Here is a 14,898-nt window from a genome sequence, read left to right as displayed (position 1 = left end):
AGAGCATTACTGAGGTCAGGCACTGATGTTGGGCGATTAGGTCTGGCTCGCAGTCAGCATTCTAATTCATCCCAAAAGTGTTCGATGGGGTTGAGGTCAAGACTGCATTTCTGTATGGACTTAGCTTTGTGCACGTGGGCATTGTCATGCTGATAGAGGAAAGGGCCTTCCCCAAACTGTTGCCACAAAGTTGGAAACACTGAATGGTCTAGAATGTCATTGTACGTATGCTTTAGCATTCAGATTTCCCTTCACTGGCCTACCCCGAACCATGAAAAACAGTCCCAGACCATTATTGACTCCTACGCCAAACTTTACGGTTGGCACTATGCATTGGGGCAAGTAGTGTCCTGGCATCCGCCAAACCCAGATTCTTCCGTCTGACTGTCAGATGGTGAAGTGTGATTCATCACTCCAGAGAAAGCGGTTCACTGTTCCAGAGTCCAATTGCGGCGAATCTGTCCAATTCCGACGCTTGGCATTATGCATGGTAATCTTAGGCATGTGTGCTGCTACTCAGCCATGGAAACCCATTTCATGGAGCTCCCAACCAACAGTTGTGCTGACGTTGCTTCCAGAGGCAGTTTGGAACTTGGTAGTGAGTGTTGCAACTGAGGACAGATGATTTTTACATGCTTCAGCACTCAGCGGTCCCGTTCTGTGAGCTTGTGTGGCCTAACACTTCGCGGCGGAGTCATAGCCGTTTCCAATTCACAATAACAGCATTACTGTTACATACACTTGACCGGGGCAGCTCTAGCAGGGCAGAAATTTGATGAACTGATTTGTTGGAAAGGTGGCATCCTATGACGGTGCCATGTTGAAAGTCACTGAGCTCTTCAGTAAGGCCATTCTACTGCCAATGTTTGGCTATGGAGATTGCATGGCAGTGTGCTCGATTTTATACACCTGTCAGTAATGAGTGTGGCTGAAATGCCGGTTCCACTAATTTGAAGGGGTGTCCACATACGTTTGCATATATAGTGTAGAAGAACTGTCCACATTTAGCCTACCTTTTGTCAGCCAACAAGATGAGTAGGCCTAACGAACAGCAAAATCACTAGCCTATGTCAATCTGCTCTCGCCCATAGTACAAAAGTTGACCTATTCTATTGATCAACTTATAACAAGAAATAAATATTCCAAAACATACTCTACAACAGTTGTGGGATGAGATAGATCCCAAATTAATACAACCACTTGCATCAAAACATTTTTTTTATAGCAATGAGGCTGATGCAACAGATCAGAACATTTAGCTATTTCTTCACATTATGAGCATGGGAATGAGCACATACAGTATCAGTAGGCTATAAGCGCGAATGTTCTAAAATGTTATCAATTAGCAGGACAACACTGCTCTCAAAAGTGACCACAAATGTGATTATGCATGTAATGCTTTATTATAAAGGTGCATTTTTATGGTGAAAATGATCTTCTCCAAACTCGAAACTCACGTGCCGCCTATGTATGCCAATTAGGATCTAGACTAGTTGTAAAGCGGATTAATGTGATTCATTTTAATAAGTTATTTGGCCACTTTAGTTGTGATACAAACCTTATCAAAACATATAGGCCTATGGGCTAGGCTACATGAGGTGTTGGACTATGAGTTGAAAAAGTCAAAAAAATAAGGAATGCGCTGTTTCTTGCCTTAACCAGCTGGGCATCATTCAAAAAAAGAAACGTACTCTCACTGTCAACTGCGTTTATTTTCAGCAAACTTAAGCAAAAGTTCCACAGACATGTGACTAACAGAAATGGAATAATGTGCCCCTGAACAAAGGGGGGGGGGGGGTCAAAATCAAAAGTAACTGTCAGTATCTGGTGTGGCCACCAGCTGCATTAAGTACTGCAGTGCATCTCCTCCTCATGGACTGCACCAGTTCTGCACCATTTGCCAGTTCTTGAGTTCTTGCTGTGAGATGTTACCCCACTCTTCCACCAAGGCACCTGCAAGTTCCCAGACAATTCTGGGGGGAATGGCCCTAGCCCTCACCCTCCAATCCAACAGGTCCCAGACGTGCTCAATGGGATTGAGATCCGGGCTCTTCGCTGGCCATGGCAGAACACTGACATTCCTCTCTTGCAGGAAATCACGCACAGAACCAACAGTATGGCTGGTGGCATTGTCATGCTGGAGGTTCATGCAAGGATGAGCCTGCAGGAAGGGTACCACATGAGGGAGGAGGTCTTCCCTGTAACGCACAGCATTGAGATTGCCTGCAATGACAACAAGCTCAGTCCAATGATGCTGTGACACACCGCTCACAGACCATGACGGACCCTCCACCTCCAAATCGAACCCGCTCCAGAGTACAGGCCTCGGTGTAATGCTCATTCCTTCGACTATGAACGTGAATCCGACCATCACCCCTGGGGAGACAAAACCGTGACTTGTCAGTGAAGAGCACTTTTTGCCAGTCCTGTCTGGTCCAGCAACGGTAGGTTTGTGCCCATAGGCGACGTTGTTGCTGGTGAGGTCTGGTGAGTACCTGCCTTCACAACCGGCCTACAAGCCCTCAGTCCAGCCTCTCTCAGCTTATTGCGGACAGTCTGAGCACTGATGGAGGGATTGTGCGTTCCTGGTATAACTCGGGCAGTTGTTGCCATCCTGTACCTGTCCCGCAGGTGTGATGTTCGAATGTACCAATACTGTGCAGGTGTTGTTACACGTAGTCTGCCACTGTGAGGACGATCAGCTGTTCGACCTGTCTCCCTGTAGCGCTGTCTAAGGTGTCTCACAGTACGAACATTGCAATTCTTGCCCTGGCCACATCTGCAGTCCTCATGCCTCCTTGCAGCATGCCTAAGGCATGTTCAGACAGATGAGCAGGGACCCTGGGCATCTTTCTGTGGGTGCTTTTCAGAGTCAGTAGAAAGGCCTCTTTAGTGTCCTAAATTTTCATAACTGTGACCTTAATTGCCTACCGTCTGTAAGCTGTTAGTGTTTTAACGACCGTTCCACGGGTGCATGTTCATTAATTGTTTATGGTTCATTGAACAAGCATGGGAAACTGTGTTTAAACCCTTTACAATGAAGATCTGTGAAGTTATTTGGATTTGTACAAATTATCTTTGAATGACAGGGTCCTGAAAAAGGGAAAAAAATGTTTTTGAGTTTATATCATTCACAAGTGCTAGGCTAATATTGTCACCCATCAGACTATTCTTAATTTAATGTTGTCTTTCATATACTAAATAATACATGTGTGAAATTAGTTTTGATTTCGAATAAACCATTATCATGCCCCTGTCTCGGAACAGGGGCATGGGCAAAAAAAATACATAACATCTATGCACTTAAATAGAAAATGGAGGCCGCCAAGTAGGCTATACTCCTGTTGAGAGAAGCAAAAGTGTCATTAGTAAAACAAAGAAAACTCTACACTGATGCAAGCCTCTGAGGTTAGATAACTGTTTGTGTTTGTGTCCAGCAGCTTAACCACAAGCCAAATATGTTAAATCAATAAGAAAATACCACAACAGAGAAAATTGTCACTTGGCACAGTGTTACAGGACACCTTCAGCTAAACAATCAGCTATGAAGTGCACAGCAAAGGGCGTCTCTTTTTTTATGGCCAATTAATTTTCTTTGATTTCACGTAAATAGCATCCGAGAATAGCCGACATTTCGCTACAGTTAACCTACAGCTAACCTATTGCTAACCTGCAGCTAACCTTCAGCCAGTGGCAACCCGTCAATTTTTAGCCACACATTTTTTGCAAAAAAATGATAAAATACAACTTTGGGCTTGCCTGTTTTGCATGTTATTTTGGCATTAATTAATTTATGTGTCACACATCAGTTTGCAAACAATGTAAAAAAAAATCAGTCATAGTCACATGCGCTAAATACAACAGATCTAAACCTTACAGTGAAATGCTTACTCAAAATATGAATAAGAATAAGAAACAAAAGTAACAAGTAATTAAAGAGCAGAAGTAAAATTACAATAGCAGACAATATACAGGGGGGTACCTGTACAGAGTCAATGTGCAGGGGCACCAGTTAGTTGAGGTAATTAAGGTAATATGTATGTAGGTAGAGTTACTAAAGTGACTATGCATAGATGATAACAACAGGGTAGCAGCGGTGTAAAAGAGGGGGGCAATGCAAATATTCTGGGTAGCCATTTTATTAGATGTTCAGGAGTCTTGGGGATAGAAGCTGTTTAGAAGCCTCTTGGACCTAGACTTAGCACTCCGGTACCGCTTGCCGTGCGGTAGCAGAGAGAACAGTCTATGACTGGGTGATTGTAGCCTGACTATTCTTAGGGCCTTCCTCTGACATCATCTGGTATAGAGGTCCTGAAAGGCAGGAAGCTTGGCCCCAGTGATGTACTGGGTCATACGCATTACTCTCTGTAGTGCCTTGCGGTTGGAGGCCGAGCAGTTGCCATACCAGGCAGTGATGTAACCAGTCAGGATGCTTTCGATGGTGCAGCTGCAGTATATTTTCAGGATCTGAGGACCCATGCCAAATTTTCAGTCTTCTGAGGGGGAATAGGTTTTATCGTGCCCCCCTCACGACTGTCTTGGTGTACTTGGACCATGTTAGTTTGTTGGTGATATGGACACCAAGGAACTTGAAGCTCTCAACAAGCTCCACTGCAGCCCCGTCGATGTTAATGGGGGCGTGCTCAGTCCTCTTTTTCCTCTAGTCCGCAATCATCTACTTTGTCTTGATCACGTTGAGGGAAATTGGAGTGGGTCTAGGGTTTTTGGGATAATGGTGTTGATGTGAGCCATGACCAGCCTTTCAAAGCACTTCATGGCTACAGACGTGAGTGCTACGGGTCAGTAGTCATTTAGGCAGGTTACCTTAGTGTTCCTGGGCACAGGGACTATGGTGGTCTGCTTAAAACATTGTTGGTATTACAGACAGGGAGAGGTTGGAAATGTCAGTGAAGACACTTGCCAGTTGGTCAGCGCATGCTCGCAGTACACGTCCTGGTAATCTGTCTGGCCCTGTGATCTTGTGAATGTTGACCTGTTAAAAGGTCTTACTCTCATCGGCTGCGGAGAGCGGGATCTTCCGGAACAACTGCTGCTCTCATGCATGTTTCAGTGTTGCTTGCCTCGAAGTGAGCATATAAGTAGTTTAGCTCGTCTGGTAGGATTGTGTCACTTGGCTGTGCTTGCCTTTGTAGTCTTTATTGGCTTGCAAGCCCTGCCACATCTGACAAGCGTCAGAACCGGTGTAGGACAATTCAATCTTAGTCCTGTATTGACGCATTGCCTGTTTGATGATTCGTCGGAGGGCATAGCAGGATTTCTTATAAGCTTCCGAGTCCTGCTCCTTGAAATCAGAAGCTCTAGCCTTTAGCTCAGTGGGATGCTGCCTGTAATCCATGGCTTCTGGTTGGGGTATGTACGTATGGTCACTGTGGGGATGACGTCATTGATGCACTTATTGATGAAGCCAATGACCGATGTGGTGTACTCCTTAATGCCATTGGAGAAATCCCGGAACATATTCCAGTCTGTGCCAGCAAAAGAGTCCTGTAGCTTTGCATCTGCTTCATCTCAAGTACTTTTTATTGATCAAGTCACTGATGCTTCCTGATTTAATTTTAGCTTGTAAGCAGGAAACAGGAGGATAGAATTATAGTCAGATTTGCCAAATGGAGAGCTTTGTATGCATCTCTGTGTGTGGAGTAAAGGTGATCCAGGGTTTTTTCCCTCTGGTTGCACATACAACATGCTTAGAGATTTGGTAAGACGGATTTAAGTTTCCCTACATTAAAGTCACCGGCCACTAGGAGTGCCGCCTCTGGGTGAGTGTTTTCCTGTTTGCCAGCATCAGTCTGTGGTGGTTTGTAGACAGCTACAAAACATACAGATGAAAACCCTCTAGATAGATAGTGTGGTCTACAGCTTATCATGAGATACTCTACCTTAGGCGAGCAAAACCTTGAGACTTCCTTAAATATGGCGCACCAGCTGTTATTTCCAAAAATACATTGTCTGCTGCCCCTTGTCTTACCAGACGCCGCTGTTCTAGCCTGCCGATACAGAGTATAACCAGCCAGCTGTATGTTGATAATGTCGTCGCTCGGCCACGACTCCGTGAAGCATAAGATATTACAGTTTTGAATGTCCCGTTGGTAGTTTAAGCTTCCGTGTAGGTCATTGATTTTATTTTCCAAAGATTGCACGTTTGCTAGCAGAATGGAAGGCAGTGGGGGTTTATTCGATCGTCTATGAATTCTCAGAAGGCAGCCCGCCCTCCGGACCCTTTTTCTGTGCCTTCTCTTCACACAAATGAGGGGGATCTGGACCTGTTCCCGGGAAAGCAGTATGTCATTCACGTCGGGCTTGTCAGACTCATTAAAGGAAAAAAAGGATTCTGCCTGTTCGTGGTGAGTAATCCCAGTTCTGATGTCAAGTTATTTTCGGTCATAACAGCAACATTATGTACAAAAAAGTTTAAAAAAATAAGTTACAAACAACAAAGAAACAAACAAAAAAACACAATTGGTTAGGAACACGTCAGCCTTCTATTCCAGCGCCATCTTATATTTGAGTTAATAAAGCCGCATACAAACATGGTCTCTTTTTTATTTTCTTAAGTAATACAGCTCCAAAATGCAGGTGTTTCAGCCTAGCTCAGTGCTTTCTGTGATGGTGGGGCAAGCCAGCAGAAAACACAGAGCGTTGCTTGTGTTCTCTCATGGGGACAATACGTCACCTCAAAACATTCTCGCCCTTTGGGTTCTGCCATAGAGTTACATTAGAAGTGCCCATCCAAGAAGGCTCAAGGTCATTGGCCACAGATACAATGACGTCAAATCACGTTATATGTACAGCAGCATGTCAATATCATACTTTCAAAAATGTAGCTAGCAGTCAAATCCTTTTTAATCCTTTTCATGTGAAGATAAATAATGAAGAGAAATTATAGATAAAACGAATCGGTGCTCATCGGCCATTGGACGTAAACATTACACAAGTTGGAAATCGCAAAATCAACAATGAGTGTTTTGTAAGGAATCAGTGACAGTGGCTTTGTGGTCCCAAATCTGGGATTAAGGGGCTCTTTTCCAAGATTAAAATGATAAACATTCAACATTGGTCATGCGGTCAATGAAGCACAATTTGTGCTGTGCTCAAATCAGCTGTTAACTCGGAACTGCGAAAACTTGATTTCAGTGAGTTCAAGACATTTGGGAAGTCAGGAATAAACAAGCACCGACTGGAAAAATACGCTTTGAACATTCATCCAACTCGGAATTGTAAATCTGTCCTCTTTTCTAGAGCTACGACCTGAAGATCAATGACGTCAGCATGATTCGACCTGTTTTTTTTTTCCCGAGTTCACAGTTATTTTGAAAGCACCATAAATCCAGAGACTGCCAGACTTTGATGACAGAATTTGCCCACACAGGAGCGCCGCAACACCTTCCTGTTCAAGTGAGCACAGCACAACAAGGTGAGGCCAAAGCTTCACAAATAGTTACTGTTGACTACGTCCGTCCTAGCTCGCTCATTAATGTCTTATTCGAATTTACGGATTTGCCTCTTAGGCGCTTGTCGTCCCCTTACGCCATAGATTGTATATCTCAATTGTCATTAGAAACCACATTTGTTTAAGCAGGTCAGCCATATCAGCTACAGTTGAAGTTGGAAGTTTACATACACCTTAGCCAAATACATTGAACTCAGTTTTTCACAATTCCTGACATTTAATCTGAGTAAATGTTCCCTGTTTTAGGTCAGTTAGGATCACCACTTTATTGTAAGAATGTGAAATGCCAGAATAATAGTAGAGAGAATCACTTGTTTCAGCTATTATTTATTTCATCACATTCCCAGTGGGTCAGATTAGTATTTGGTAGCATTGCCTTTAAATTGTTTAACTTGGGTCACAATAAGTTGGGTGAATTTTGGCCCATTCCTCCTGACAGAGCTGGTGTAACTGAGTCAGGTTTATAGGCCTTCTTGCTCGCACACACTTTTTCAGTTCTGCCCACAAATTTTCTATAGGAATGAGGTCAAGGCTTTGTGATGGCCACTCCAATACCTTGACTTTGTTGTCCTTAAGCCATTTTGCCACAACTTTGGAAGTATGCTTGGGGTCATTGTCCATTTGGAAGACCCATTTGCGAGCAAGCTTTAACTTCCTGACCTGCAGCAAAGCACCCTCACAACATGAGGCTGTCATCCCCATGTTTCATGGTTGGGATGGTGTTCTTCGGCTTGCAAGCCTCGCCCTTTTTCCTCCAAACATAATGATGGTCATTATGGCCAAACAGTTCTATTTTTGTTTCATCAAACCAGAGGATATTTCTCCAAAAAGTACGATCTTTGTCCTCATGTGCAGTTGCAAACCGCAGTCTGGCTTTTTTTATGGCGGTTTTGGAGCAGTGGCTTCTTCCTTGCTGAGTGGCATTTCAAGTTATATTATATAGGACTCGTTTAACTGTGGATATTGTAACGGTTCTCTTGTGGTGAAGGAGAGTCGGACCAAAATGCAGAGTGTAGATTGCGATCCATGTTTATTCAACAAACGTAACACGAATCTAAATACAAACACTATAAAACAAATAACGTAACGAAAACCGAAACAGCCTATACTTGCGTAAACTAACACAGAGACAGGACCAAAGACACTAAGGACAATCACCCACGACAAACTCAAAGAATATGGCTGCCTAAATATGGTTCCCAATCAGAGACAACGATAAACACCTGTCTCTGATTGAGAACCACTCCAGACAGCCATAGACTTTGCTAGATAACCCCACTAGCTACAATCCCAATACATACACACCAAAACCCAAGACAAAACACACCATAATACAAAAACCCCATGCCACACCCTGGCCTGACCCAATACATGAAGAAAAACACAAAATACTTAGACCAGGGCGTGACAGAACCCCCCTAAGTTGCGGACTCCCGAACGCACCTCAAAACAATAGGGAGGGTCCGGGTGGGCGTCTGTCCATGGTGGCGGCTCCGGCGCGGGACGTGGAACCCACTCAGTCAATGTCTTAGTCCCCTCTCCTCGCGTCCCTGGATAGTCCACCCTCGCCGCCGACCATGGCCTAGTAGTCCTCACCCAGAAACCCACTGGACTGAGGAGCAGATCGGGACTGAAGGACAGCTCGGGACTGAGGCAGCTCGGGACTGAGGGGAAGCTCGGGAGTGAGAGAAAGCTCGGGAGTGAGAGAAAGCTCGGGAGTGAGAGAAAGCTCGGGAGTGAGAGAAAGCTCGGGAGTGAGAGAAAGCTCGGGAGTGAGAGGAAGCTCGGGAGTGAGAGGAAGCTCGGGAGTGAGAGGAAGCTCAGGAGTGAGAGGAAGCTCAGGCAGGTAGGTAGATCTACCAGATCCTGGCTGGCTGGTGGTTTCAGCAGATCCTGGCTGACTGGCAGATCCTGGCTGACTGGCAGATCCTGGCTGACTGGCGGATCTGGCGGATCCTGGCCGACTGGCGGATCCTGGCCGACTGGCATATCCTGGCCGACTGGCAGTTCTGGCAGATCCCGGCTGACTGGCGGATCTGGAAGAGTCTGGTTGACTGGCAGATCTGGAAGAGTCTGGTTGACTGGCAGATCTGGAAGAGTCTGGTTGACTGGCAGATCTGGAAGAGTCTGGTTGACTGGCAGATCTGGAAGAGTCTGGTTGACTGGCAGATCTGGAAGAGTCTGGTTGACTGGCAGATCTGGAAGAGTCTGGCTGACTGGCAGATCTGGAAGAGTCTGGCTGACTGGCGGATCTGGAAGAGTCTGGCTGACTGGCGGATCTGGAAGAGTCTGGCTGACTGGCAGGTCTGGAAGAGTCTGGCTGACTGGCGGATCTGGAAGAGTCTGGCGGATCTGGAAGAGTCTGGCTGACTGGCGGATCCTGGCAGACTGACGGATCTGGCTGCTCCATGCTGACTAGCGGCTCTGGCTGCTCCATGTAGGCTGACAGCTCTGGCGGCTTCTTACAGACTGGCAGCTCTGGCGGCTCCGTGCAGACTGGCAGCCCCGTGCAGACTGGCAGCTCCTTGCACACTGACAGCTCCGTGCAGACTGGCAGCTCCGTGCAGACTGGCAGCTCCTTGCAGACTGGCAGCTCCTTGCAGACTGGCAGCTCTGGCTGCTCCATGCAGACTGACAGCTCTGGCTGTGTCATGCAGACTGACAGCTCTGGCTGCTCCATGCAGACTGACATCTCTGGCTGCTTCATGCAGACTGGCAGCTCTGGCTGCTCCATGCAGACTGGCAGCTCTGGCTGCTCCATGCAGACTGGCAGCTCTGGCTGCTCCATGCAGACTGACAGCTCTGGCTGCTTCATGCAGGCTGGCAGCTCTGGCTGCTCCATGCAGGCTGGCAGCTCTGGCTGCTCCATGCAGGCTGACAGCTCTGGCTGCTCCATGCAGGCTGACAGCTCTGGCTGCTCTATGCAGACTGACAGCTCTGGCTGCCCCATGCCGGCTGGCAGCTCTGGCTTCTCCATGCAGGCTGGCAGCTCTGGCTGCTCCATGCAGGCTGGCAGCTCTGGCTGCTCCATGCAGGCTGGCAGCTCTGGCTGCGCTGAACAGGTGGGAGACTCCGGCAGCGCAGGAGAGGAGAGAGGCTCTGGCTGCGCTGAACAGGCGGGAGACTCCAGCAGCGCTGTAGAGGAGAAAGGCTCTGGCTGCGCTGAACAGGCGGGAGACTCCAGCAGCGCTGTAGAGGAGAAAGGCTCTGGCTGCGCTGAACAGGCGGGAGACTCCAGCAGCGCTGTAGAGGAGAAAGGCTCTGGCTGCGCTGAACAGGCGGGAGACTCCAGCAGCGCTGTAGAGGAGAAAGGCTCCGGCATGGCTGAACAGACGGGAGACTCCGGCAGCGCAGGAGAGGAGAAAGGCTCCGGCAGCACTGGAGAGGCGAGGCGCACTGTAGGCCTGATGCGTGGTGCTGGTACTGGTGGTACTGAACCGAGAACACGCATAGGAAGCCTGGTGCGGGGAGCTGCTAGCGGAGGGCTGGAGTGTAGAGGTGGCACAGGATGGGCTAGACCGTGAAGGCGTACTGGAGATCTTGAGAGCAGTGCTGGCACAGGACGTGCAAGGCTAGGGATGTGCACAGGAGGCCTGGTGCGTGAGGCTGGCACCAACTTCACCAGCCGACTAACACGCACCTCAGGACGAGTATGGAGCGCTAACCCAGGTGCCATCAAATCCCCGACACGTTCCGTCGGGCGAATTCCATGCAAAAAGCACCAACACAGCAACTCCCTCATTTCTCTCTCCTCCAATTTCCCCATTAACTCCTTCACAGTCTCTGTTTCGCTCACCTCCAACACCGGCTCTGGTTCTGGTCTCCTCCTTGGCTCCTCACGATAAACAGGGAGAGTTGGCTCAGGTCTGACTCCTGACTCTGCCACACTCTCCCTGAGCCCCCCCCCCAATACATTTTTGGGGCTGATTCTCAGGCTTCCTTCCGAGTCGCCGTGCTGCCTCCTCATACCGGCGCCTCTCTGCTTTCGCCGCCTCCAGTTCTTCTTTGGGGCGGCGATATTCTCCAGGCTGAGCCCAGGGTCCTTCTCCGTTTAGGATGTCCAGAAATCCTTATAGCGCATCTCCTCTTTGGGCTGCTCCTGCCTGTTGACACGCTGCTTGGTCCGTTGGTGGTGGGTGATTCTGTAACGGTTCCCTTGTGGTGAAGGAGAGTCGGACCAAAATGCAGCGTGTAGATTGCGATCCATGTTTATTCAACAAACGTAACACGAATCTAAATACAAACACTATAAAACAAATAACGTAACGAAAACCGAAACAGCCTATACTTGCGTAAACTAACACAGAGACAGGACCAAAGACACTAAGGACAATCACCCACGACAAACTCAAAGAATATGGCTGCCTAAATATGGTTCCCAATCAGAGACAACGATAAACACCTGCCTGATTGAGAACCACTCCAGACAGCCATAGACTTGATAGATAACCCCACTAGCTACAATCCCAATACATACACACCAAAACCCCAAGACAAAACACACCATAATACAAAAACCCCATGCCACACCCTGGCCTGACCCAATACATGAAGAAAAACACAAAATACTTAGACCAGGGCGTGACAGATATAGATACTTTTGTACCAGTTTCCTCCAGATTTGCACTTTTCACACCAAGGTACGTTCATCTCTAGGAGACAGAGCGCGTCTCCTTCCTGAGCGGTATGACGGCTGTGTGGCCCCTTGGTGTTTATACTTGGGTACTATTGTTTGTACAGATGAACGTGGTACCTTCAGGCGTTTGGAAAATGTTCTCAAGGATGAACCAGACTTGTGGAGGTCTCCAATTTATTTTCTGAGGTCTTGGCTGATTTCTCTTGATTTTCCCATGATGTCAAGCAAAGAGGCACTGCGTTTGAAGGTAGGCCTTGAAATACATCCATAGGCACACCTCTACCTCACTCAAATCATGGAAATCAGCCTATAAGAAGCTTCTAAGGCCATGACATCATATTCTGGAATTTTCCAAGCTGTTTAAAGGCACAGTTAATTAGTGTATGTAAACTTCTGACCCACTGGAATTGGCATACGATGAATTATAAGTGAAATAATCTGTCTGTAAACAATTGTTGGAATAATGACTTGTGTCATGCACAAAGTAGATGTCCTAACCGAATTGCCAAAACTATAGTTTGTTAACAAGAAATTTGTGGAGTGGTTGAAAAACTAGTTTTAATGACTCCAACCTAAGTGCATGTAAACTTCTGACTTCAACTGTATGTTTTTTATAAAAGGCAGTAAATGAGGCTGAATGAACTGTTTCACTGCTGATATCCAGGTGTAGCAGTGGTAATATGTTGGGACTGCTGTTAGGACAGCTTTATGTAGGCCCTAACAGTTTGTGGGCACCGTTTGTCACCGTTACCGTGCAATTAATGTATTGTTTAGTGTTGTGGCTTTTCTGGCATGCATCCCACTTTTCCCCCCACCAAACTGTACATGCTAAAATGTACACTGCCTACAGCTAAACTACAACTAACCTATAGCTAACCTACAGCAAACATATAGCTAACTCTACCTGCTCTAGAGGGGGATAAAGCAGTTAAAGATGCAGACCTTTCTTTCTTCATGAATTCACTTAGGAGCCAATGTCCCCTTTTCCCTGTGGTGCTACCTTCAATTAATCTTCAAACAAAACGTCATGTAGAGCGATTCTGGCAGAGAGAACACCCAGAATCCTCACCAGCAGTCTCTACCTCACTGAGCAGCCAGAGTGGGCCGGCATGGAGGGAGGGAGCGGAGCACCCCATTAGCTACCTAACTATGTCTGAGACAATCATATGATCATTCTGGCATGACATTCTCCTATTCCTAAGAAATACCAATACACTGGGAAAGAGGAGGTAGCCAGGGTTGGAGGCAGGTAGCCAGGGTTGGAGGCAGGTAGCCAGGGTTGGAGGCAGGTAGCCAGGGTTGAGTAGGTTATTTTCTAAATGTAATCTGTTACAGTTACTGGTTACCTGTCCAAAATATTTATCAGTAACATAACTTTTGTATTACCCAAACTCAGTAACGTAATCTGATAATATTAATTTACTTCTAGATTACTTTCCACTTAAGAGGCATTAGAAGAAGACAACAATGTATGTTACCAATTGAACGACATCTATTGCAAGGTAAATCAATGTTAAAGTTTACATAGCTGGCCATATATGGATGTTAAATTTTACTTCATGGGTCGGTTATTTAGTCTTCTTCTAACCCATCCCTTTCTACTACATATAATAGTATGATGAAATGATATCTTTACATTGAAAACCAAAGTCTATCAGAATGCCAGTCATTCCAATAAATGTTATACCCCTTGATCTTCAAGAATAGGACTTGGAAATATGGAAGTATAGATTAGACTAATTGTTTTACCTGAGCATAACCTCAAAACAAATTACTTATAAGCCAGCCCTACTCTGTGGTTTATGATTTTGTTGTCATGGAGAACTGATTGGGCTCACTGATTCGAGTTGAAAAATAAATGCTGCGCTAATGGAATGGCTGAAAAGTGCTATTTACATGTGAAAAATGAATGCCATATGCTGCATTTGCTATAGGCCTATTGTTTAGCTTTTTGTTGGTGACACTTTGATATCTTAATAATATGCAGCTGTTTAAAGGGACAATCCACAGATGAAACCATAACAAAACAGGCTCCCCGACTGAAGGATGGAAGCGATGGACTGAGGGATGGAATCCGCACTGTGCAGTTGTTGCAAGAGCTCATTTTTCACTGGCTGTACACTGGTTTCAAAAACAATGATTGTTAGGAAGCTTAAATATCTTGAATTCAAAAATTATTGGGTTCAAATAGACATTTAGATTTGTGAACAGCAATTCACAACAGCCACAATCCGTAAGACGCTAATAGCTAAATGAGGGAGCAGCAGTGTGATTCACCTCAATGCGCTATGTAGATATCAATAATGATTGATATCCGTACCGCTGTAGACTACACCACTGCTGTTATCCAAGCGTATATTCAAGCTGGATAATCTTTGGATGCCGACAGCAGTCGTACCTTTGGAAGACATAGCTTGGACTGTAGACGACAAAAGCCTATTCCTGCTCTTTTCCCATCATCCATCAAACACATTTGGTGTGTCATCATATTGGTCTCTGGCTTCTGGTCAGACTCGCTCAGGTGGAACAAACTTAAACTTGCGCATTTTTCAATGCTGATTTGAATGTCATTGAGAAAACAGGGAAGTGTCAAAGATTTTTTTTTTCCGCAAGCCTCCTTTCTGAATTTAAAAGTATTCCGAGAAGTAGTCATCCAGTTTTTCAAATGTATCTGTAATCTGATTACAATATTACAGTTACCGTTTTTTTGTAATCCCTTACATGTAACAGATTACATCTGTTACTCCCCAACCCTGAAGGTAGCCTAGCGGTTAAAAGTGTTGGGCCAGTA

At 46.0% G+C, this 14,898-nt stretch overlaps 1 protein-coding gene across 1 annotated transcript in view; it reads right to left on the bottom strand.

Moving 5' to 3' along the window:
- LOC112220536 (ecto-NOX disulfide-thiol exchanger 2) overlaps positions 1-14,898 on the bottom strand; it is a 250,927-nt gene that overhangs the window by 17,067 nt on the left and 218,962 nt on the right.

The sequence above is a fragment of the Oncorhynchus tshawytscha genome, linkage group LG21, assembly GCF_018296145.1.
Source record: "Oncorhynchus tshawytscha isolate Ot180627B linkage group LG21, Otsh_v2.0, whole genome shotgun sequence".
NCBI classification, from domain to species: Eukaryota; Metazoa; Chordata; class Actinopteri; order Salmoniformes; family Salmonidae; genus Oncorhynchus; species Oncorhynchus tshawytscha.
This window is presented reverse-complemented; position numbering and strand designations above follow the sequence as displayed.